The sequence below is a fragment of the Petaurus breviceps genome, unplaced genomic scaffold (assembly GCF_028583685.1).
Source record: "Petaurus breviceps papuanus isolate PSGF00001 unplaced genomic scaffold, PetGlider_PUasm1.0 187, whole genome shotgun sequence".
In the NCBI taxonomy this organism is placed as follows: Eukaryota; Metazoa; Chordata; class Mammalia; order Diprotodontia; family Petauridae; genus Petaurus; species Petaurus breviceps.
In genome coordinates, this window is record NW_027185799.1 from 8,271,309 (window position 1) to 8,295,911 (window position 24,603).

Below are 24,603 nucleotides of genomic sequence, written 5' to 3' on the forward strand. Positions count from 1 at the left end.
TATCTATCTATCTATCTATCTATCTATCTATCTATCTATCTATCTATCTATCTATCTATCTATCTATCCATCCATCCATCCATCCATCCCTTCATCTATCTACCTATCTATCAATCTATCTCACCTGCAAAGAAGACAGACAAGTTCCCCTTGGAGGGGAATGCATTAGAAGGTAGGGTAAGGCCTTATACAGAAGGTGGTCATTGAGTTGAGTATCAGAGCAAACTAGGAATTCCAAGAGGCGAAGGTGAGAAGGAAGAGCATTCCAGGCATAGATCGTTCCAAGGCATGGAGATGTAAGATGGAGGGCTGTGTGTGAGGAACAAATGGTAGAAAGACCAATTTGACTCAGCTGTAGAGTGGAGAGTAGTAATGTATAAAAAGGCTAGAAAGATACAATGGAGCCAGTTTGTGAAGGACTTTAAAATGCCAAACAAAAGAGTTTTTATTTGATGTAAGAGGTAGCAGGAAGCCACTGGGCTTTATTTGAGTGGGTAAAGGGAACATGACTTGATTTGAACTGTGATTTATGAAAATTGCTTGGGCAACCGTGTGGAGGATGAAATGGAGGGAGGAGAGCCTAGTAGTGAGACCAATTAGGTGTCAATTGCAATAGAGCAGTCAAAGTGAATGAAGGCTTGAGTTAAGATGGTGAGTGGAGAAATGGGTATGGATGCAAGAGACAGTGTGGAGATAGACGTGACAAAATTTGGTAACTGATTAGATTCGTGGAGTGAGGAAGAGGAAGAAAGTGAAGACCATACTATATTTGTGAATCTGGATAACTGGAAGGATAGTTGTTCCCTCCATAGTAATAGGAAAGTTTGGAAGAAGGATGGCTATTCAAGGAAGAATAATGAGTTCTACTTTGAACCTGTTGAATTAGAAATGCAATGGCACATCTAGTCTGAAATGCCCAATAAACAGTTGGTGATGGGAGACTGGAGTTCAAAAGCTAGATAATAGATCTGGAAGCACTGGAGATGTTAATTAAATTTCTGAGAGCTGACAAGATCAGGTGAGAAAAGAGAACACGACCCAAAACAGAGCATTGGGGCATACTCATAGTTTGTGTCCATGACAGCAAGGATGATGATTTAGCAAAGCCACTGGAGAAGGAACAGTCAGACAGGTAGGAGGAGAACCAAAAGAGATCAGTGTCATGAAAACCAAGAGAACAAAGTGTCCAGGAGGAGACAGTGGTTAATGGTGTCAGGTGAAGACAACCAAAATCGAGAAAAGGCATTTTAAGAGATATAGCAACTTGGCGGTCATTGGTAACTTTAGAGAAAGCAGTTCCGGTTGATTGATAAGTCCAGAAGTCAAATTGCAGATGGTCTGGAAGAGAGTGAGAAGAGAGAAAGTACAGACACTGAATAGAGACAGCTTTTTCAGAACTTGATTGGGAAAGGGAGGAGAGGTATAAGATGATAGTCAGTGAGAGACTCATGGGATCAAGTGAATACTTTTGAAAGACTTGACCCATCAACCAGATGCTTTGGAAGACTTTTGCATTTCAGGGACCAGGTTAACCATGCTGAGATTGGCTTCTGTCTCAGTAAGAGCTATGTAAAAGCTCTGGGCCTGAGGGAGGGCTAAACCGACGGTAAGATCCTTCTTGAAGGTTCTACTTGACAACTGACCTTGTGCTTACTTTGCTCTCCATATCCCCTCCCTCTCCCTGCTTTCCACTGCCCTTTACCTCTTCCAATCTCCTAGCTTCTGATTTTTTTGTTGCCTTGGATTCCTGACCTTACTTTGTCCTGAAATATATGTGCCTGCCTGGTCTCAGAATGGGACTATTTGAGCCCTGACTCAATGGGGGCCTTGACCTCAAGGCATACTCCCCAGCTCTGCCTTGACTGTGAACTTTGGAACCCTGCCCCAGATTTGGCCTGTTTTGCTTTGCTTATATTGATGTTTTGGTTGAAATTCATCACTTCTTATCTTGAGGGAAGTGCTTTGTGAGCCCCAAGGCCCCATTTAAATACGGGTTATTATTAGCATCGCTTCAAGACTTCCATGGATGCTTGATCTTCTTGGCATGGCTACTCCCTTACTCTAGTGAAGATTGTAACCTATCTGTACCTTCTCATCCTTTCTGACTTTGGTCCACAGATTTTTGTAAATCTCCCACTGAGGTTCTTTCCAAAGGACAGAGCCTGCCTTTTCATAAAAGTGAAAGTGCTATTTATAAATAGTAACTGAATAGTAAAAAATAACCTCACCACAGAGCTCCTCGTCCCAGTTCCTTACTCTGAAGTCCATGACCTACTGCTGCGTGGGCTGACCCTGAAATTAGCCCTCCTGGACTCTTTTCTCACTCTATCACCTCTCCCAATCCAATCTATTTCCAAGTTTGTCAGTTCTGTGTCCACAAAATCTCTTATCTCCTTTCCTTTGTATTTTTTGGACCACTACCCCAGTTCAGGCCCTTATCACCTCTCACCTAAACTATTGTAATGACTTTAAAAAAAAGTTTATATTGATGTCTTTTGTATTATTACATCAGAGGTGTCAAACCCACAACCTTTGGGCTGCATGGGGACTACAACATTCTGAGTGGGGCCTGAACCCAATTAAAATGTAGTTCCTAGCTGATTTTATTGTGTTGATATTTTAATAAAAAAAGAAATATATAAACCCATGTGATTTTCTAAATCAATATGTAGCCTGTCTGGATCATTATGTACAATTTAATGATTCTGATTTCTCTTTGATTTTGACATCACTATCTTATATCATCATAGTTATCCCCAATATTTTTCCCTTTCCCCATCCCAGAGAGTCATCTCATATGACAAATAGTTTGTAATAACTTTTTAATTAATATCCCTTTTTCCAGTCTTTCCACTCGCTGATCCATCTTCTGACCTACAAATACTGACCCACAAATTTCCTTCTAGCAAAGTCAGAGGTAATATGACAATAGTGGTTCCAAGGTGTGTTGACATGTTGATTGGTTTGGGTAATTCAACCCAACTTTTCAGACTGATTTTTATATTACTTTACTTGAACTACATGAAATTACTTAGTCCTACTAAACTGTTCCCTAAGTTTGGTGTTCTATCTCCTGACTATCTCTTCACAACATATTCCCTTCTAGAAATTCCTTCCTCCTCACCCTCATCTTTTAGAATCCTTAGCTTCCTTCCAATCACAGCTCAGGTCAGCCTCTGCAATGCCTTTCCCAACCCCCCTGTTACTGGTGTCCTATACCTGCTTAAATTGCTTTGTATTTAGTGCTATATCTCTTCCCTTGCCCACATGTAAAATATAAATTTGTTGAAGAGTGTTTCACCCTTATCTTGTTACTCCCAGTGGTTAGCATAGTGCCTTGCTCATAGCCATAGTGCCTTGCTCATAGGGACTTAGGGGTTATAGCATCTCTTATGTTACAGATGATGAAAATGAGCCCAAGAGAGGCTTGCCTAAGGTCACACTGGTAGTAAACAGGCAGAGTTCAGGTTTAAACCCAGATCCTCTGAGTCCAACCCTATATTCTCTCCAGAGCATCATGATTGGATTGTATGAACATTGGTGTGAATATATTTTATTTTTATTTTTTTGCTTTTTGGAGGACAATTGGGATTAAGTGACTTGCCCAGGGTCACACGGCTAGTTTTTGTGTTAAGTGTCTGAGGCTGGATCTGAACCCAGGTCCTCCTGACTCCAGGGCCAGTGCTCTATTCACTGCGCCACCTAGCCGCCCCAGTATGAATAGATTTTAGTGTCTCCCCAAGGTCATTGCCTCCTTTGGAGATCTTTGTTTTGATGAACAGCTTGTGACCAGGACAAGAGAGAGAAATGTAAAGATCCAAGTACTCATGCAAATAGAATTGACTAGATGGGCTCTTTCCAAGGTCAGAGAAGCATTTAGGGCCAATTGAAGCTAATCAACATGTCAACACACTTTGAAAAAATATGATTATTAATTCAACTGTTATATTACCCTTGATTCTGAAAAGTAGAACAAAATAATATACTGTTTTCTTTTCTGGGAACCATTCCTTGATGGGAGACAGATGAAGGACCTTGAAACTACACTCTTAAATAACCTAGTCTAGGACAAATTTTCACTGATCCAGTGGCTACCATGTTCTAGGTTCCTTTCCACCAAGCAACCAAATCAATAATATTATTAAGCTCCTACTATATATTCCAGGCATCATGGTTAGCACTGAGAATGTAAAGATAAAAACAAAACAATCCTTAGTCTCAAAAAGCTTACATTCTACACATAGTTAAACATAGAGTGGTGAGGAAGAATCCTGAGGTTGGAACAAGAAGACACGAGTTCAAGCTTTAATGCTAGCTGTGTGACCTTGGGCACTTAAACTGCCTGTTCCTGTTTCCTCTCTCATTTATTTGTACTATCTAGAGTTGTGGGTACTGTAAGGAGAGAATGTAACTATGGGTAAAATGTGAGCTTTTGGAGAATTGGGATAGTTTTTATTTTTGGAATATATAGTAGGAGCTTAATAATTTTATTGATTTGATTGCTTAGATGTTGAAAGGACCCTAGAAATTGGCAGTTGTGATGAGAAAGTGTTTTACTCATCTTTAAGTACTTCAGAAATGTGAGTTTGGGATGCTCTTACTTTTGTGACTTGGGCTAAATTCCTTCTTTCAAGACCTTGGTTTCCTGTTCTGTAAAAGGAAAGGGCTGGACTAAATGTTCCTTAAGGTTGTTTCCAACTCTCAATCCTCTGAAGGTGCTAGGACCAGAGATTAATTATTGTGTGTTTTTCAGTGTCACACAGCATATTTTACAAACTCTTTCCTCACACAACAACCTTGTGTGGTATGTCGTCCAAACTTTGTTTTCTCCATTTTCCAATGAGGAAATGGAAGAATGGAGAGATAAAATGACTTTCCCAAGGTTACACTGGATGAAGAATTAGGAAACAGGTTTAAATCTTTGCTCTGACATTTAGTACCAGTGTGACCTCAAGATCTTTCATCATGCCTTCCTCTGGATGCTATCCACCTTATTATCAACATGTTTTCCAAACTGTAGTGTGCAAATCTGACCACAATATCCCAGATGAAATTAAATTGTGCAGTGGATAGAGCACCAAGACTGGAGTCAGAAAGGCCTGAGTTAAAATCTGGACTCAAACACTTATTAGCTGTGTGACCCTGGGCAAGTCATTTAACCGTTTTTGCCTCAGTTTCCTTATCTATAAAATGAGCTGGAAAAGGAAACGACAAACCACTGTAGTATCTCTGACAAATGCTAAAACTCCAAATGGAGTCATGGAAAATTAGACATGACTGAAATAACTAAACAACAATAACAATCCAGGGGTCCTACTTCCTTATTCCCAGAAGTTCTGCTTCTCTTAAAGTAGTCCAATATCACATTGCCTTTTTTGACTGTCATGCTTCCTGGTCACCTGATTTAAAAGACATCACCTCTGTTCTAGCTAATATCTTCCCTTTCTCTCCACTAGAAACTTGGACTCTGCCCATGGAGCTACTCTGAGCTCTGATAGGTGAGATTTTACTTTATCTTGCTTAGAAACAAGGCCTCCACCTCACTCCCCTACAACCACTTTCAAATCCTAATTTCCTTCTCCTTTCCAGCTTCCTTTCATATAATGTTTTCCATCATTGTACTGAAAGATTCCTGAAGGTAGGGGCTGTATTACTTGGCTTGTATTTGTATGCCCAGAACTTCATACAGTACCTTGAGATTTGTTGTTCAGTTGTTTTCAGTTGCGTTCGATTCTTTGTCACCCCGTTTGGGATTTTCTTGGTAGAGATATTGGAGTGGTTTGCCATTTCTTTCTCCAGTTCATTTTACAGATGAAGAAACTGATGTGAACAGAGTTAAGTGACTTGCCCAGGGTCACACAGCTAGTAAATGTCTGAGGTCTGGCACATAGTAAATGTTTAATAAATGCTTTATGTATATCACACTGCTGAAAAATGTAATGGACTCTAAATGTTTTAAGTCGTGCACTCTACTGGTAAAAAGTTTTTGAGCATATTCTCTCAAAATGTACATAATTACTTGTTTATAAATTATATACATACACTATACTATATGATACATCATAAGATTTCTATAAAAATATAAATTTAAAAAGGATGGAGTAAAAATGAAATAACATTGGCTCCTATAGACAATAGTGAGCCATTATCGTTTATTCTGGAGGGGTTTGTGTGACATGATTAGACTTGCACTTTAGAAAAAATCACTTTGTGTTTGTGTGTGTGTGTATGCGTGTGTGAGAGAGAGGTGAGACAAAGAGGCCAATTAAGAGGCTATTTCAATAGCCTAGGTGAGAGGTGATGAGGGCCTGAGGTGGGGAGAACTGATTAGCAGGTCAATGCTCTGATAGAGTGCTCACCTTTCAAGGGGCAGCTCACCTTGAGAAGCTGCAGTCAGGGGGTGCAAAAGGTGATCCTGCTGGAGGGGAGGAGTGGTATCACTGCTTCTGTGATGCCCAGGTACCAATTGGGTTCTAACTGCCATGAAGGGGTGATTCTGTGGGTGGGAGGTTGGGAGCTTACAGGTAATAAGGGACTGTTCAATTGTGGTCCAGCCCTTTGAGTATATGCAGTCTGCTTTGCCTGGTGCCAACCCACAGGGAAGTTTTGGGAAGCCTACTTCTGGAAATATGTGATGATACATAATGGTAGGCCTTGACTTCCACTTCAGGGCATTCCTAGTTATTCTGTGATGGTTTCCTATCCACTTACTGTATGGTGATGAAATATCTTTTTTTGGCTGCTGAGCTAGAAATGAGTGTGCAGAGAAGATGAACAGAGAAAAGCCCTCCCTCTCTCTCTCTCTCCTTCTCTCTTCCTCTGGACACTAAGACAAGAATTTCAGTAAGACTCTAGGTGGAAGGGAAGTAGTCTCAGCTACTTACTTGCCTCAGATGGGTTTCCAGGCTGCCATGTACACATAGAGCCCATGTTTCTTCTATTTCTGTTTTGTATATTGCTTTTCTGATCTCAGTTGAACAAGTATCAGAAATGAATAAAGAAATGACTTGGTGAGCTTTGGAAGAGCCAACCAAGACCCAACAACAGGAGTCCATAATGAGCACGCCATTGTTACAGCAGCTGAGCCAGAGGAAAGACCTAGGAGATCGCTCAGAAGTGGATCAGCCCAGTAGCTGAGACACTGTGGTGCAAGCATTGGAGCAGTTCAGTGCCTGGCTATGCCCAAAGAAGTGAGCTTTACGGGGAATATCTTGGTAGTCACCAGTTCAGTATAAGTCCCCTCTCTTTAGGTACTAAGATGGTGGAGAACTGTGTGCTTTTGATTTTCATAGCATTTTGTACTTTGATTCTTACTATATATTCTCAGTTAATGCCTCTCAGTAAAACCTAGTCGATATTAATTGGTTATAAATGATATTGAAGAGATACCCAGTTGGTTGATAGTGGGGCAGCGATCACTGCTTAGATGATATCAGTGAGATATTAACTGGCATTGATATTGGAGTGCACATAAAAGATGAGGGCTTGTGAGCTATCATAGGAGACACCCCCAAACCTGTCAGGGTTGTTACTAGAATTCTGAAGAGACTAGAGCCTGTCAAGCTCTGGGGACACAGTCGGCAGATGTGATCATGGATTAGGAAAGAACAATGCCAGGACTTCACTAAATGTGGGACTTCATTTGGCATAAACATTGGGGTCATTCAAATTTTCAGGGGCCCATAGGAGGGATCCTTCTCCCTGTGTTCTCTTTATTAGATTCCCTGGTTTTCAGAATCTACCTGGCTATTTTTCTGCTATGTATACAGTAGAGGGAAGGAGCAGAACAGGGGAGTTTTAGGAAATAAGGGTAGGAATGATTGTACTATAGCTAAACTCCACTGATTGTCTATCAAAGAGAGGGTGAGATGAAACACATCTTTCTACCCTCTGATTGATTGATCACACAACCGTTGGGGTCAGGTTATCACTGTATGCCACTACTTCAGAAGCCAAGGCCTTCATAGATAAGATATTGGCCTTAGATTCAGGAAAATCTTGGGTCCAAGCTCTACTTCTGGCATATATTGATTGTGTCACTCTGGGCCTATGTGTGACAACTCAGGGACCCAGGCAGCTCTCATTTTGTATTTATTTATCTGTATAGATATTGTTTTACCCAGCAGTATATAAGTTCCTTGAGGTCAGGGACTATTTTATTTTTATCTTTATGATCTTTGGCACTTATAGACACATAAAGTGCCTGGTCAGTAGTAAGTATGGGAAACTAGGTGGCACAATGGATAGAGCCCTAGGCTTGGCATCAGGAAAACACATTTTCATGAGTTCAGATTCAGCCTCAGACACCCTGAGAAAGTCACTTAACTCTGCCTCAGTTTCCTTATCTATGGAATGAGCTGGAGAAGGAAATGGCAAACCACTCCGGTATCTTTGCCAAGAAGACCCCAAAATGAGAACACAGAGTCAGATGTGACTGAAATGACTCAACAACAAGAAAACACAATAGGCGTTTAATAAATGCCCATTGACATGAATTCAATAGAAAAACAAAGGCATTTCAATTGCAGAGTACAAGGTATAAACCCAAAATTAGTGTTACATAGTTAAGAAGAAACCAAGATGCAGTGGGAGTGCAGGGATCTTGCATGTGAGCCACTCTGGTGGCAGGTGAAAATAGAAAAGTCTTTTTAAAAGAAGGTACTAGTTCCTCTTTTTGGCTAATAAAATTCACCTTCTTTCTTGTTGGTGTTTTGTGGACCCAGAATTAAATGGAGGTGGTTTTCTCCCATTACCATAGTCATAGCAACAGTTTTGATTAATGCAATCGCCCATTAGCAAAAATAATGTCTGCCCTAATCAGAACAGCTTCAAGTGTCTCTTTGCGCATTTCAGTAAATGGTGTAATCATGGTACAGTTTGGGGTGTCTGCGAGCTGATTACTGTAGTGTAAGTAGTCCTGATTTTCAGCCTAAGGAGTGTCGAGGGGTTAGAAACACAACTAATCACTGTGCATTGTTATCAGCGTTTAGGAGAGAAGAGAGCAAAGAGACAGGCAGAGCTATTGGGTTTTTGCATGCCCTTTCAGGGGAGTCCCAGTGACTTTCCCTCCATCTCAGAAGCACCCAGGTCCATGGAGCACTGGGTTTTGCAAATGATACCTCACTGGGAAGAAGAAATTGTTTATTCTTGGATTGTAGAGAAAAAACAGCAAAGAAGTGTTTTATTTTTGTTTTTGTTTCCCCCGAAGAAGGAGAGATGAAAGAAACAACCTTAGGGGTCTGCTAGAAAGAACCAGCAGTTCTTTAAAGCCTGTTCCTCCCTCCCTGGCTCAGCAACTCCTTCCAAACATCCATTAAGCTCATGATGGACAGTGAGCCTCAGGTCATGCCACTGGGCTGAAAGTGCCAGAAACGTTCAAACTCTCCCAGATCAGGAGCTGATGAAGTGCGGAAAGGTAGAGGTGACACAAAGCAAGAAGTCACCATGTCACCAGCTCATAATGAGCTAGGATTTTATTTATTAAGATAATGCTTTGTCACTTGTGGTCTCCTTTGCTAATGCTTCTTGGGATGCTTCAGAACCATGAATGGAGTCTCATTTTACTCTGAGAAAGGAGGGAGAAGGACCTACTATTTCCTCCCCCCACCACATACACACACACACACACACACACACACACATGCCCCTTCTTTTATTAGTGGGGAAACTGAGGTACCAAAAGATAAAATGTCCTGCCCCTGTTTTTAGAGCAAGCCTATGTCCCAATTCTCAACTCCCAATTGTCTCTTCTGCAAGATTAGACCTCCTTCGCTATACGTCTGCCTCTTTCTCTGCATGTGTGTATGTGATTGTCACAACACACTGTCACCATAAATATGAAGAGATGAAGAAGACGACCTGAGGAAATGTGGATTGAGATTCCAAGAGCTATTTTTAGATCCTGCTGAGAAGCTTTAAAAGGAACTTAACCCCATTTAACTATTTGTGACTTTTTGAACACAGAACAGAAATAAAATTCCGTCACTTAGTTTCTCTTCCAAGGTATTGGAAATAAAAACTTTCCTGGAATTTTGAACTAGCTTTTGCAGCATTACCTTGGGCTAGAACCTGCTTTCTTTTTTATTTTTTTAATAAGCAGTTGGGTTTAAGTAACTTGCTCAAGGTTACACGACCAGTTATTTCTGGGTGTGGTGCTAAGTATCAGAACCCGGATTTGATCCCAAGTCATCCTGACTCTGGGGCCGGTGCTCTTACTCACTGAACCACCTGGCTGCCCCTGGAACTTGCTTTTCTTATTGCGGTACTAACACTAGTTTTTCTTTGCCATCCCTGAAATTCCCTTTGGCTTATTTCCATTTTGAAAATGAGGACGATGTGGTGTGGCCAGGTAGCACAGCAAGTAAGAGCACCGGCTCCAGTGTCGGCATGACCTGGGGTTCGAATCTGGGCTCAGACACTTAGCACCCACCCGGAAACATCTGGCCATGTAACCTTGAGCAAGTTACTTAACCCCAATTGCTTAGGGGTGGCCAGGTGGCTCAGTGAGTAAGAGCACCGGCTCCAGTGTCGGGATGACCTGGGGATCAAATCCGGGCTCAGATACTTAGCACACACCCAGAAATAACTGGCCGTGTAAGCTTGAGCAAGTTACTTAACCCCGATTGCTTAAAAAAAAAATGAGGACAATGAGTCCCTGAATAACAAAGTCACTTGCCCACAGTCACATGACTTTTCAGTGATGGACATCAGCCGCAGCATCCAGGTCTCTTGATATCTAGACCAATTCCTATTTTGTAATTTTTACTATCCTCTGGTTCAAAGCTATCTTGGGCCCTACAGGGTTGCTTTCAATACGTGCGGGGACCCCCACCCCTCCTCTAAAAGACCCCAAGATATCTGAATCCTGCCCTGACTCTTAGAGTATACTTGGAACTATACAAGACAAGGGAATTCAGGAAATCAAACAGCTTTTCTATTTTCTACTGTTGGCTTCACAGAAGCGATTGGTAAGTTTACTGGTCTTGTTACAGTCTACATGTAGCCTCAAAGAGCCAGCGCACCTCTCAGAGGAGTAGTTTGGCACATCACTTTAAGGAACTATGCCCTAAAGCCCAGCAGAACCAGGCTTTATTGATGAACAGGTAAGAGAGAATTTCACAGCCGGGGGAACCTCCATAGGGAACAGCCTGTCTCTGACCTCCTAGCCTTCAAATCTGGGAATCGTTAACAGGGACTCTCCAAAGGATGATGGTACATTTTCCAGGGAGCCAAGATCACATGATAAAGTACTTTAAACACCTTCACCTTAAATCAGTCTGAAAAGCACGTGAGGGAGCTGGTATATTGCTGCAAAGCCTCAGCGTCCTGCGATTCCCAGAGACAGCTCTCGTCAGCTAAACTCACAACAGAATGCTCTTCACATACCCAGAAAACCACAAAAATAATTTCATTAACATCATGGTCAAAATTTCCATTTGGCCTTCATTACTGCCCCCACAACAAAGACGCATCTTTCCCATAGAGAGTGTCAGGGCTGGCTCACGGGACAGCTGCAACAGATGAATAAGAGATGATGACATTTATACGGCACTCCAAGGTTTGCAAAGTGTTTTCCTTAAATCATCTCATTTCAACCTCACAACCCTGGGACGAAGGTACTTACAGATGTTATTAACCCTGTTGAATGTGGAAGGAAACTGAGGCTTGGTGAGGTGTAGTAGTTTGACCATCATCGCAATGTCAGACTCATGATGGGAACCTGGTTCCACTTTTCGTCACTTCACTTGTCTTCAAAAGCCAAAAACAAGAAAGAAAGTGGGGAAGGAGTGTGGGGGCACAAATAGGCCAGAGGATCATGGATGTAGAGCTGGAAAAAACTAGATAGATACATATGTAATAATCTCTGGCAAGGGGCTGGCTGCTCACAAAACCCCTGAGATTTGTGGTTCTTTCCAGTTTAGGAAGGGAGGAAACTAATGGAAGATTAGTCCTCAGATAGAAGGGCAGAGGTTTTTCCACATCCAGCCTATGAGTTTTGGAAAAACTTAGAAGAGAGAATGAGGAGGGGCTGCAATGGCAGCATCATAACATTGGCAGCAGCTGATGTCTCCCACATCTGTAGTTCCTTCCTTCAAGGCCATGAGAGATGACTTCGAAATACATCAACAGACAGGTGAAGGCCTGGGTTTATCGTGAGTGCTTGCTCCAGAGTAAGAACCCTGAGACAAATCAGTGGGGAGAAATTAGGGCAGTCCCCACTATGCCCCCTGCTTTGCTTCTGACTGTGGGTTTTTTTAAATGTTAAAAAGGCATTTGCTGGATTTAATAACTCAAACTCTCTAACTTCAAATCCACCTAATACAACCTAATCATCTTTCACAGGAGGAAACTGAGGGAGGGTTCAGTGGGAACAACCCCTTCATAGCCTATTTTTTTGGTTTTATAGATACATACAAAAGTCTTCACCATTTCAAACTTGGGGTAGTCAGAAATAGGGAAGTAAGAGGGTCAGTTTTGTGCAGTAAAGGAGAGCTAATCATCTACTGTAGACCTTCTAAGTCTCTGGCAAATGTCTTACAATAGAGATATGTATTCGTCAAAAAGAATCCAAAGAGACTTACTAATATTTCCTTAGTGCAAATCACAAAGCCATTGTCTTCTGACTTTGCTTTTTGCTATTTTGACACTTCAGGGGTTACAAACACTTCAGGGACTTCCCTGGAAGCTGAGATACACTTACCCCAGATGACAGCAGTAAATCATAGCAGTACAGTCCCTAATTTCAATCTTAACCTGATTAATTAACCAATCAAAAAACATTTATGTGCCAGGCCCTGGGCATATGAAAACACATATGAAACAGTTCCTTGCCTTTGACGGGCTTACAATTTATAAGGGAGATTGCATGCACATAAATGAATATACTTAAAAAATATGGATTAGATAAAAATTGGGAGGGAGGCCACAGACAACTAGGGGTGGGTGGGGGACAGATTTGGAAAGACTTCCTGTGGAAGGTGGTCCTCAGGCAAAGTTTGAAGGAAACAAGGTATTTGAAGAGGAAGAGTTGATGAGGGAGTACATTCCAAGCATTAGAGACAACTGATAGAAAGATACAAATATGGGAAATGGAATACTATGCACGTGTCGGGCAGCAAGCAGATCATTTTAGCTCACGATCGAATGTAAGACAAGCAGTGATATTAAGACCAGATTTTGAAGGGCTTTAAAAGCCAAATAAGAGAAATTTATATTTGATTGTGTAGGGAACAGGTAGATATTAGACTTTTCCTAGACTGAGCTTTTTGAGAGCAAAGACTTTTTCTGTTCTGTTTTGTTTTTTTTTTGTTTCTGTTTTTGGCCTTTGTATCCTTAGTGCCTTAGCACAGTGCCTGGCACGTAGACAATATTAATAAATGCTAGTTGATTGATTATTAGACTTTATTAGGTAGGGGAATAACATGGTAATTCTCTGTTCAGATTCATCCAAATTGCTATTAACAATTTCTAAAAATTTGTCTTAGTAAAAATACAGCACTATGCAAGTTACTTGAAGGCAGGATTTATCTCATTTTTGTCTTTGTATCTTCAGTGCTTAGTATAAGGCATTGCACATAGTAGGTGCTTAGTGAATATTTTTTGAACTGTTGAATATAACTTTATTAAATCTTCTTAACTTGAAGGAAAAAAATACAAAAAGAAGAGAATCATGAGATTAACTTTTAAAAGTTGTTAACAAAATTCCTAAGATACAGACTCCATCCCTTGTAGGCCACTTTAGTCTTCTCTACACTAGGTCTCCTTAATTTGGTCTGGAAAAAGGATAAAAAACCCAACAAAATAAATATCTAAAAAAACCCAAGGCAACTTGGGCTCAGTTTTCAAGTGCTTTGATTTTCAAAGCTCCCAGTTGGTGGGTGTTTTCCACCTGCCAGCATTCTACACTCAGGCAACACCCACTTTACCCCACACCATCCCACCTGTTCCCTGTGTAAGGGTGGTGGTGATGGTGGTAAATCACTCTGCCCATCTGCTCTGGCTAGAGCACACCCCATTAGAATATTTTTCAGCTCCCCTGACCATGTCCAGAGACACAGTGGCTCAGCTCCAGAGAACTTCTGCTTTGAGATGACAAAGAAGTCTTTGGTTGATCACTGAGTCAAAAAGACCTGCACGCTTCAGTAGACTTAAAAGAGGGAACTGATCTCCCTCCTTGCTCTCTTCTTCCTCTCTTCAGAATGTCATATTATGGAGTTTTCTCTTTGGCACTTCCTGTGAGCTCCTTTCCCCTCCCCATCTCTTCCTGTTCTCCAATGCTATCTGACACCAGGATGGAGACTAAAGTTACTCAAACCAGGAAGTCAGGGCAGTTGATGCATGAGACAGGAAGGCAGGAGCTGTTGCCAATATTCCTAAGAAGGGCCCCAGCCTCCTTCCTATCCTGAGGCTGCCTGTAGGCAGTATTAGATAAAAGGGAGAGAAAGTCCAATTTTCTAGACCAGTTTTAAGGTTGTCTATTATGCTGTGATAGAAAAACAGAAAGAAGAGAGTCAGGTGGGACCTTGTTGGGGCAAAGCAGTGTAGTCCTCAGGAGTATGGACACTTAGGTGGCTTTCAGTCTATTTCTGGGTCCCCAGGAGAAAGTCTTATGCTTTGGGCTGAGCTATAAGTAGAAAGAGGTATTGGATAAAGAATTCACCAAAGGTTAGGCAGTGATGATTTGTGCCCCCAGGTAGGGACAGCTGTGTCCAGGGCAAGACTTTCTGAGCCCTTTCCTTTTTTCTCAGTTATGCCTGTGTCAGAGGTTATAAGATCCTTATAGTTAGAGACTATAAAATCCCAACAGTCAGAAAGAAAGAAGACACAATTTATAGAAAGGATATTGATTAATGAACAGTATCTCTCCAAAGTAGGGCAACCAGGATACTTAACATAGCTAGATCCCTTGCTTTGAGTTTGTGGCATTTAAGGATTGGGGAGGGGAGAGGGGGGAAAGCTGTGGCTGGTTAGTCCGGAGAAGAAGAGACTTGAGAGGACATGATGTCTGTCTTAAAATGTTTGAAGGACTGTCAAATGGAAGAGGAAGTAAATCTGTATCAGTAGGTTCCAGTGGAAAGAAATAGAAGCAATGGGTGGAGGTTACAGAGAGAGAAATAGAGGCCAAGTATTATTACTGTTACTATTGATATGATCATTTTTGCACATCACATCCTAGATGTAATAGGAAACATCAACTCTTTTGAATGGGGTAGGGGGGGGCGAGGGGAGAGTGTGACATAACCAGATGTGTGCTTCAGAAATATCGGTTTGGGGCGGCCAGGTAGCACAGTGAGTAAGAGCACCGGCCCCAGAGTCGGGATGACCTGGGATCCGGGCTCAGACACTTAGCACCCACCCAGAAACACCTGGCCATGTAACCTTGAGCTAGTTACTTAACCCCGATTGCTTATTAAAAAAAAAAAAAAGAAATATCGGTTTGGTGAGCTGTGTAGAGATGGATTAGAGAGGGAAAGGATGATGCCATGAAACTGTTTAGGAGTCTGTTGCAATAGTTCAGGTGAGAAGTGATGTGGGTCTTCACTAGAGAGAGACAGACAGGTCTGAGTGGTAGGATTAACGAGATTTAGCAACTCAGTGGATTTGGGGAGGCGCAAAGGAAGGGGGATGAATCAAGGATAATTCTAAGGCTGGGAATTTAGGTGCCTGAGAAGATGGTGGTGCCATCAAGTACAAAACATCAGTTTAGCAGAGGGATGGATTTTGGGTAATAATAAAAAGAAAGGGAAAAATAATGGAAGAAGAGAAATATTGGAAGACTTGCTGATTTGAACATCAGGAAATCTAGATTCTAATTCTGGTTCTGTCAGTGACCATTTCTATAATCTTGAGGAAGTTACCTCTGTACCTCATTTTCCTCCCTTATGAAATGAAGAGTTTTAGGGGTGGGGAACCTACAGCCTTAAGGCCACATGTGACCTTCTAGTTCCTCAAGTGTGGCCCTTTGACTGGATTCAAACTTCACAGAGCAAATGGGTCTTGAAGTATTGTCCTTTGACTGAATCCAAACTTCACAGAACAACTCCTTTTATGAATTTTTAATTAAATTAATCAATTTATTATAATAATAAACTTATTAAATCGAATTAATTAATTTATTATTATAATAAAACGATTTGTTCTGTGAAGTTTGAATCCAGTCAAAGGGCTGCACTTGAGGACCTAGAGGGTCATATGTAGCCTTGAGGCTACAGGTTCCCCAATCCTGGCTGATTAAATTATTTCTGAGGTCCTTTGTTAGCTCTTAAATTGCTTGATTTTATGGTCTATATTGCAGCATGACCAAAAATATAAGAGGGAGTTATGTGAAAACCACTGATAAAATAGCATCTCAGCATGGTACCTACATGCCCAGGGCTCTGTTTGCATTTCTAAAGCTGCTCCTTAAAAATGACATGATGGAGCTGGAACAGGTCCAGAGGAGAGCGACTAAAATGATGGAGAGGAGGAAACCTCACAAGAGGGCCTTCTAAAAGGACTTGGTTAGCACTCCTCTGCTAGAAAAACGAAAGCTGAAAAAGACATATGCTCATCTATAAAGTTATGAAGGCTGCAGAGGAGAAAGTATGGGCTTGTTCAGCAAATCTCAGTACACTTAAATTTAGATTTGGGGTATCCCTCAAGAGAGATGAGTTGAACAGGGTAGGGAAGGAAGCATCTAGCAGATAATTTAAGGAATTCATTGCATTGAGATGGGCTGATAGGTTGATCACCGATGATAGAATCTTCGTGTTGGAATTGACCTTAAAGGTTGCCTAGTGCATCCTTCCACTAAGTTCAGGAATCCTTTCTTCGGAATCCCTGGCAGAAGGTCACACCATCTTTTGCTCGAACATCTCTAACAGCAGGGAAACTCATTAGCATATATAGAAGCTAATTCTCTAATTGGGAAATTTATTATGAAGTTTTTATGTTGATCTCAAATCGACCACTCTGTAACATCACAGCGATGGGGTGCTTCACTTGGGAACTTAAGACCTTTGTTTAAATTTTGCTCCAGATACTTACTGACTGTGAGGCCCTGAGCAAGTCACTGAAAATTTTAGCTTTGGTTTCCTCATCTATAAATTGAGGATAATAACAATATTTACCTTACAAGGTTTTTCTAAGGATCAAGTGAGATAGTATTTATAAGGCACTTTATAAACCTTAAGTTGTTTAGTTGATTAGTCATGTCTGACTCTCCATGACTCCATTTGGGGTTTTGTTGGCAGAAATAAGAGAGTGGTTTGTCATTTTCTTTTCCAGCTCATTTTACAGATGAGGAAACTGAGGCAAACAGGGTTAAGGGACTTGCCCAGAGTCATATAGCTAGTATGTGTCTGAGGCCAGATTTGAACTCAAGTCTTCTTGACTCCAGGGGCAGTGTTCTATCCAAACCTTAAGTCATTATGTAAATGATAAATATTATGATTATTGCTCTCTTCCTTGAATCCATCCTCTTGAACAAAGCAAAACATTTCCCTTTTCTTAGACAGTCATTCATTTATCCAAAGGCTGCTGTATAACCCCTTTGGTTTTCTTTTTCAGGCTAGGAATCTTCAGTTCCCTCTAGATAGATGACTGGACCTGGAGTCAGGAACACCTGAGCTCAAAATCCACCCTTAGACACTGGCTACATAAGCTGGGCAAGTCACTAATCTTTGTCTGCCCCAGTTTCCTCATCTCAAAAACAGGCATAATATTTGCATCTCACAGAGTGTAGGTATAAAGTAAGATAATGTTTGTAAGCACTTTGTAAACTGCAAAGTGCTATTTAAATGTGATTTCTACTACTATTGCTACTACTATTATTTTATTATATGATATTATTTCCAGTCCTCTCAAGATCTTAGTGTCCATACTCTGGACACATTATAATTCATCAATATCTCTTTCAAAATGTGGTGTCCAGACCCGAACAGGAGGGTCCAGATGCATTTTGAGCCTCAGGGCATAGAGGGGCCCATTACTTCACATCATCTGGATGCCAAATGCTTGCTACTAGGCTGTTTGGATTACCCTTTCCAGGAGTCAGGTCATACTGCTGGCTAATGTTGCCTTCCTTTCTGGTTAATAAAGCTTTCCTGATTTTATTTCCCATCAGAACTATTGCCAAAAAGGATTCCATGGCATAATTGATATTTACCTTTAATATTTGCCTTATAAGTTTTTTCTAAGGATCAAATGAAACTTAGAAGAGATGGGTTCAAATCCCACCTCTCACACTTATAGGCTGAATGACCATGGGCAAATTATATGAACACGGAGCCTCAGTTTACTCTTTTGTAAAATGGGGATAACAATACCCTGTAATACATTACTCATGGGTTTGTTATTAGGGTCAAATGAAATAATGCATGTGAAGAACTTTGCTCATCATAAAGCATTCTATAAATGCCAGTTATTGCCCTATACTTGTACAATTGATTTCCTGGGCCTAAACAAAGACTTCACATTTGTCCCTATTAGATTTCATCTTGTTGGTTTTCATCTAGTATGCCAGTCTCCCAATGTCATTTTTTTAAAGTAATCAGGGTTAAGTAACTTGCTCAAGGTTACATGGCCAGGTGTTTCTGGGTGGGTGCTAAGTGTCTGAGCCCGGATTTGATCCCCAGGTCATCCTGACACTGGAGCCTGTGCTCTTGCTCACTGTGCTACCTGGCCGCCCCTCCCAATGTCATTTTACATCTGTATTTTTTGCTTCACTGTATTTATTCTCAACTATGTGTCATTTGCAAACTTCATAATCTATCTTTTTTTATTATTATTATTATTTATTATTATTATTATTATTATTGAAAAAAAATTGTCAATAGGTCAAGGTTTAAGACAAACTTCCTCTAGGACAGGGATTTTTTTTTTTTTTAATTTAAATTTATTTATTTACTTTTAGTTTACAACATGCAGTTCCACATTACCTTAAGTTTCAAATTTTCTTCCCCTCTCACTCTCCTCCCTCCTCTCCCCATGGCAGCCTGAAATAAAATATAGGTTCTGCAAATACCTTCACAATGAACATTAGTCAAGTTGTAAAGAAGGATTATAACCAATGGAGTGAACAGTGAGAAAGAAGGGACAAAACAAAACAAAACACAAAAGAGAGAGGGTTTGCTTCAATTTTCATTCAGACTCTGTAGTTCTTTCTCTGTATGTGGATATCCCTTTCCATCATGAGTCTTTTATAGTTGTCTTCTAACCTTGTATTGCTTAGAGGAACCCAGTTTATCAAAGTTAGGCATTACACATATGATGGTGTCTACAATTGTGTACAAAATTCTCCTGGTTCTGCTCTCCTCACTCAGTATCAGTTTATATAAGTCTCTATAAATGGTATATATGAAGTCCATCTGCTCCTCATTTCTTATAGCACAATATTATTCCATTACATTCATATACCACAACTTGTTTAGCCATTCCCCAATTGATGGACATTCCCTCAATTTCCAGTTCTTGGCCAGCACCAAAAGAGTTGCTACAAATGTTTTTGTACATGTGGGACCTTTTCCCATTTTTATGATCTCTTTGGGATACAGCCCCATAAGTGATATTGCTGGGTCAAAGGATATGCACATTTTTATAGCCCTTTGGGCATAGTTCTAAATTGCTCTCCAGAGTGGTTAGATCAGCTCACAGCTCACAGCTCCACCAACAATGAATTAGTGTTCCAACGTTCTTACATCTTCTCCAACATTTGTCATTTTCCTGTTTTGCCATGTTAGCCAATCTGATAGGTGTGATAGGATCAGAATTGTCTTGATTTGCATTTCTCTAATTAATAGTGATTTAGAGCATTTTTTCATATGACTATAGATAGCTTTAATTTCTTCCTCTGAAAACTGCCTGTTCATATCCTTTGACCTTTTGTCAACTGCGGAATGACTTGCATTCTTATAGATTTGACTCAATTCTCTGTATATTTTAGAAATGGGGAATAGCCTCTTTTCTTAAACATATAGAGAACTGAATCAAATTTATAAAAATAAAGACTATTCCCCAAATGATAAATGATCAAAAGATATAAACAGTTTTCAGATGATGTCATCAAAGCTATCTATAGCTATATGAAGAAATGTTCTAACTCACTGTTCATTGGAGAAATACAAATTAAAACAATTCTGAGGTACCACTTCATATCTATTATATTGGCCAATATGACAGAAAAGGAAAATGACAAATGGTAGAGGGGATATGGGAAAAATGAGGCATTCATGCACTGTTGGTGGAGTTGTGAACTGATTCAACCATTCTGCAGAGCAGTTTGGAACTAAGCTACAGAGCCATGCATACTCATTAACCTAGCAATACCAATACTAGGTTTATATCCCAAAAGAGATTAATGAGCAAAAAAGGACAGGGATATGTATAAAAATATCTATAGTAGCTCTTTTTTAGTGGCAAAGAATTGGAAATTGAGGGGATGCCCATTGATTGGAGAATGACTGAACAAATTGTGGTAATGTGATTATGATAGAATACTATTGTGCTATAAGAAAGGATGAGGATACTCTCAGAGAAACCTGGGAAAACTTACATGAGCTGATATAAAGTGAAATGTTCTGCCTACAAAATAACAGCAATATTGTAAGATTAAGACTAAACTGTTCTCAAAAATACAATGATCCAAGATAACTCTGAAGGATTTAGGATTAAAAGTGCTAACTATCCCCAGAGAAAGAACTGATGGTGTTTGAATATGGATTGAAGCATACTATTTTTATTTTATTTTATTTTTCTTGAGTTTTTTTTGTCTGTGTTTTCTTTTACAACTTGACTATTATGGAATTTTTTTGCATGACTACACATGTATAACCTATATTGAATTACTTGCCTTCTCAATGAGGGGGGAGTGGGGAGAGAGGAAGGGAGAGAATTTGAAACTTTTAAAATTTAAAATTTAGAAATTTTAAAAATAAATGTTAAAATTGTTTTTACATGTAACTGGGGAAAAATAAAATACTAAATAATTTTTTTAAAAAAAGAATTCCTAGTTGCACTGTTTCAGTAAACCCAAAAGCCAGCCTGGCTCCTCTCCTATCTATTTCAGAGGGGGAAGATAAGGATGTTAACATATTTGTTCAGGAGGTCAACTAGAATGTTATGACTAAGGTGATGAAATATCATCAGGACGTTAACCAATCCAAAAGGCATATAAGTTGATATTCAAAATAGAATTTTTCTCTGAAAAACTATCCTCTATTTCCCACTGATTTGACATGGAAAATATTTCACCCCACCTTCATCAATCCAAATTAGTAAAGATGTTGGGGTCTTAGAAATCTAGAAGAGCCATAGAAATATACTAGGATTTAGAGCTAGAAAATAGCTTGATGATCATTTAGTCTAAACCTTTGATTTATTTATATCTATTTTTAAAAATTTCATTGATGCCTTTAACTTTTTTACACACAGGTTTTGCCTTTGTGGGAATAGAAAAGAGAAAAAATAGAGTCATCCTTTTTTTGGCCACAAGATGGGGGAGTGGACAGAGTGACTGGCCTGGAGTCAGAAAGACTCATTTTCCTGAGTTCAGATCTGGCTTCAGACACTTCCTAGCTGTGTGACCCTGAGCAAGTCACTTAACTCTTTGCCTCAGTTTCCTCATCTGTGAAATGGGCTGGAGAAGGAAATGGCAAACTACTCCAGTATCTTTGCCAAGAAAATCCCAAATGTGGTCATGAAAAGTTGGACACAACTGAAATGACTGAACAACAATAATATTCTTCTTTACCCCCTCCCCTTGCCCAGTGCACATAAGCTCTTTTATGGCAGGGGGGAGATTCTGACTCAAGGGTTACAAAATATATGCCAGTTTAATTTGGAGTATCTTATTTGAGTTCATCACTTAGTTTTTCTACCCCTTCAACCCTCTCTGTACCAGATGCAATTATTATGGCGGTCTTTTTGCTTATGCTCAGCCTGGGCACTGCAAAAAAAATGGCCAGATAACCCATGATAATCTCCCTCATTGATGTAGATGTTCTCTCTGGTAGTACAGATTGAAACTTCTTTATGGCTTTTCATCCTGTGGGACTTGTTCATGTCCTTCTGCAAATTTTAGAAGTGTCTTATCAATAGATGAGTATCAGTGTTACACGTGGACCATCCATATGCAAGACCTCTTTTTCCAATCATAAATCCTAACCTTTCCTGAAAAATTTATTAGTAGTAATATGTTGCAGCCCACATGCACTCACCAATGGCCTGTTGTTTGCCCTCTGGGTGGCCTGCTATTTTGAGTCTTCAACTATCGTGGCTATTTTATAATTCTCAGCAATATAGCATCACCAGAAGATGATGTTAAAAGATGAGGTTTTGTTTCAGGGAGAAGATTGGGGTCATTGAAAGGGCTGCACAATTTCCCAGTGTACCCACTGTGCCATATTTAGAAGACCAAGTTACATTTAAGAAAAGTTTAAAAACTTTGATTGTTCCCACTCCCACTCCACATATTTCCACCACTCTGCCACCATCACTACACAAGAAGAAGGAGACCTCACAGAACTGAGGGCTATTTTTTCCCCATGTGTTGCCATGGTCACAGAATTTATCACTTGGTGCACAGGCTACTTGTATTTAAGGAGCCCCTTTTTGTACTTAGCCAGACTGGTCCTCAGAGAGCAAAAATCACTGGGATCATACTCCAAGACTTTCCAGTCTGACAGAAACTTACAGCTGTGCTTGTTGTTGCTTTCAGTGGCAATGTGGAAACTCTATCCACCAATACATATTGGCAACTCATTTGTAACTTACAATCTTAGAACACTGCCTGGGGCATTTAGAGGTTAAGGCTTTCGCTCAAGGTCATACAGCCAGTGTGTTAGACGCAAGACTTGAAACTAGATTTTCCTCACTCTAGGTCCAGTACTGCATCTACTACATGGAAGCCTAATTTGGTGGCAGTTTTTTTTTATAAAAAAACTTGGTTTTACTGACTTTAAGGCCAGTCTACTGCCCATTATACCTCACAACCTTTCACCAACTGTACATAAAGACAAATTTGGGGATAGTTATTTTCTTTACAAAAAGAATATTTGAGTTCCTTTAAACTATGAGTTTTCCAATATTTTATAAATATGATTCTTAGAAACAGAGAACCAGAAAGTGTTACAGGATGCAAAATGCAATTGACTTAATATGTAAGAGACTACTCCAATTATAAACAATACTGACCAATACTGAGGCATTCACAACTTTATTTTTGCCCTTACAATGGCCCCATTGGAGACTTTACTAGTTATCCCACATTAGAAGATTCAACTAAGTGGAGAAAAAGCTTTAAATTTTTTTCTATCCATTCTTCCTCTGAAGCACACAGACCTCATTTCTTTCAATTCCCCCCTTTTTAATTGTCCCTGTTTCCTCTCTATGGATCTGTCCCTAGCCTAAATCCCTACCCATATCATAGGCTCAATTTCCCTCATGGTTTCTTCCTTATAAATTATGATGCTCAATATCTTGTTAGAAGAGGTTTCTCTTTCCAACTACTGGGGCCAATTCCCTTTCCTAAGTCTTCCATTTATTTATTTCCCAATTGTAAACATGAATCTTTCATTTTCTGCCTTGCTTGGTCCAATTCCCCATGGATCTTAACAACCCTCTCCCCTCTTTTTTATGAGCAAGCAAATCATAAAATTTCAGAACTGGAAGGGAAATCTAGAGCCAACTAGTCCAACCCATACAGAAAAAGAATCCTTACTGCTACACATAAATAATCACCTAGAATTTGCTCTCTGCTTAAAGACTTTCAGTGAAGGTGTATCTTCCAAGACAGACCATTCTACTTTTGTGTAGCTCTAATTATGAGTAAGTTTTTCCTAACAGCAAGACTGAACTTGCCTGTTTGTAATTTTGATCCTCTGCTCCTAGGTTTGTCCTCCGAGACATAACAGAACAAGCCGAACATTCCTTTTCTACTTGCCAACTTGAAGTCGTCTTTCATATCCTCACTGAATTTTCTCTACTCCAAGTTGAAAAGCCTAAGTCACTTCACCTGATCCTTACATGTCATGGACTCGAGATCCTTCACCATTGTAGGCACATTGGTCTGGATATCTTCCAGTTTATCAATATCATTCCTAAATGGTTGCACTCAGCACTGGATTATAAGGCACTGTTGCCTTCTTGGATTCCTGGAACCTGGGTCTCTCGATGCAGTTCAAGGTCTCACTAACTTCTTTTGCTTTCATGTCACATGATTGACTCATATTAAACTTATAATCTACTAAAAACCCTTAGATCTTTTTTTTTTAAATATCATTGTCCAACTATTCCTCCCCTACCTTGAATTTGTGGAGTCAGTTTTTTGAATGTGAATGTTTAAGACATTTGTCTCATTAAATTTCATCTTATTGAATCTAGCCCAACTCATAGCCTGTCAAGGGTTTTTCCTTTTACATCCTGGATTCCATCATCCTGTATGTCTGTTGTTCTTCCAAGCCCTTCCTTTACCATTCTTGGTATGTTAAGTATATATTCTACTTGTCTTATAGCCACAAGGAAGCAATCACAGGGACTCCATTACTCCAGAGATTTTTAAAAAAAATCATCAAACCATTCCCATTTTACTTGCTTAAGATAACATGCTAGTTTGGGGAAAAGGTGGGA

The 24,603-nt window shown here is 40.0% G+C and overlaps 1 long non-coding RNA gene across 1 annotated transcript; it reads left to right on the plus strand.

The window, feature by feature from the left end:
* Positions 1-11,849: 11,849 nt before the first annotated feature.
* Positions 11,850-24,227, plus strand: LOC138163101 (uncharacterized). The gene is made up of 2 exons (XR_011168795.1): positions 11,850-12,133; positions 23,866-24,227. It is a non-coding gene; the product is annotated as an uncharacterized lncRNA (long non-coding RNA).
* Positions 24,228-24,603: the final 376 nt, after the last annotated feature.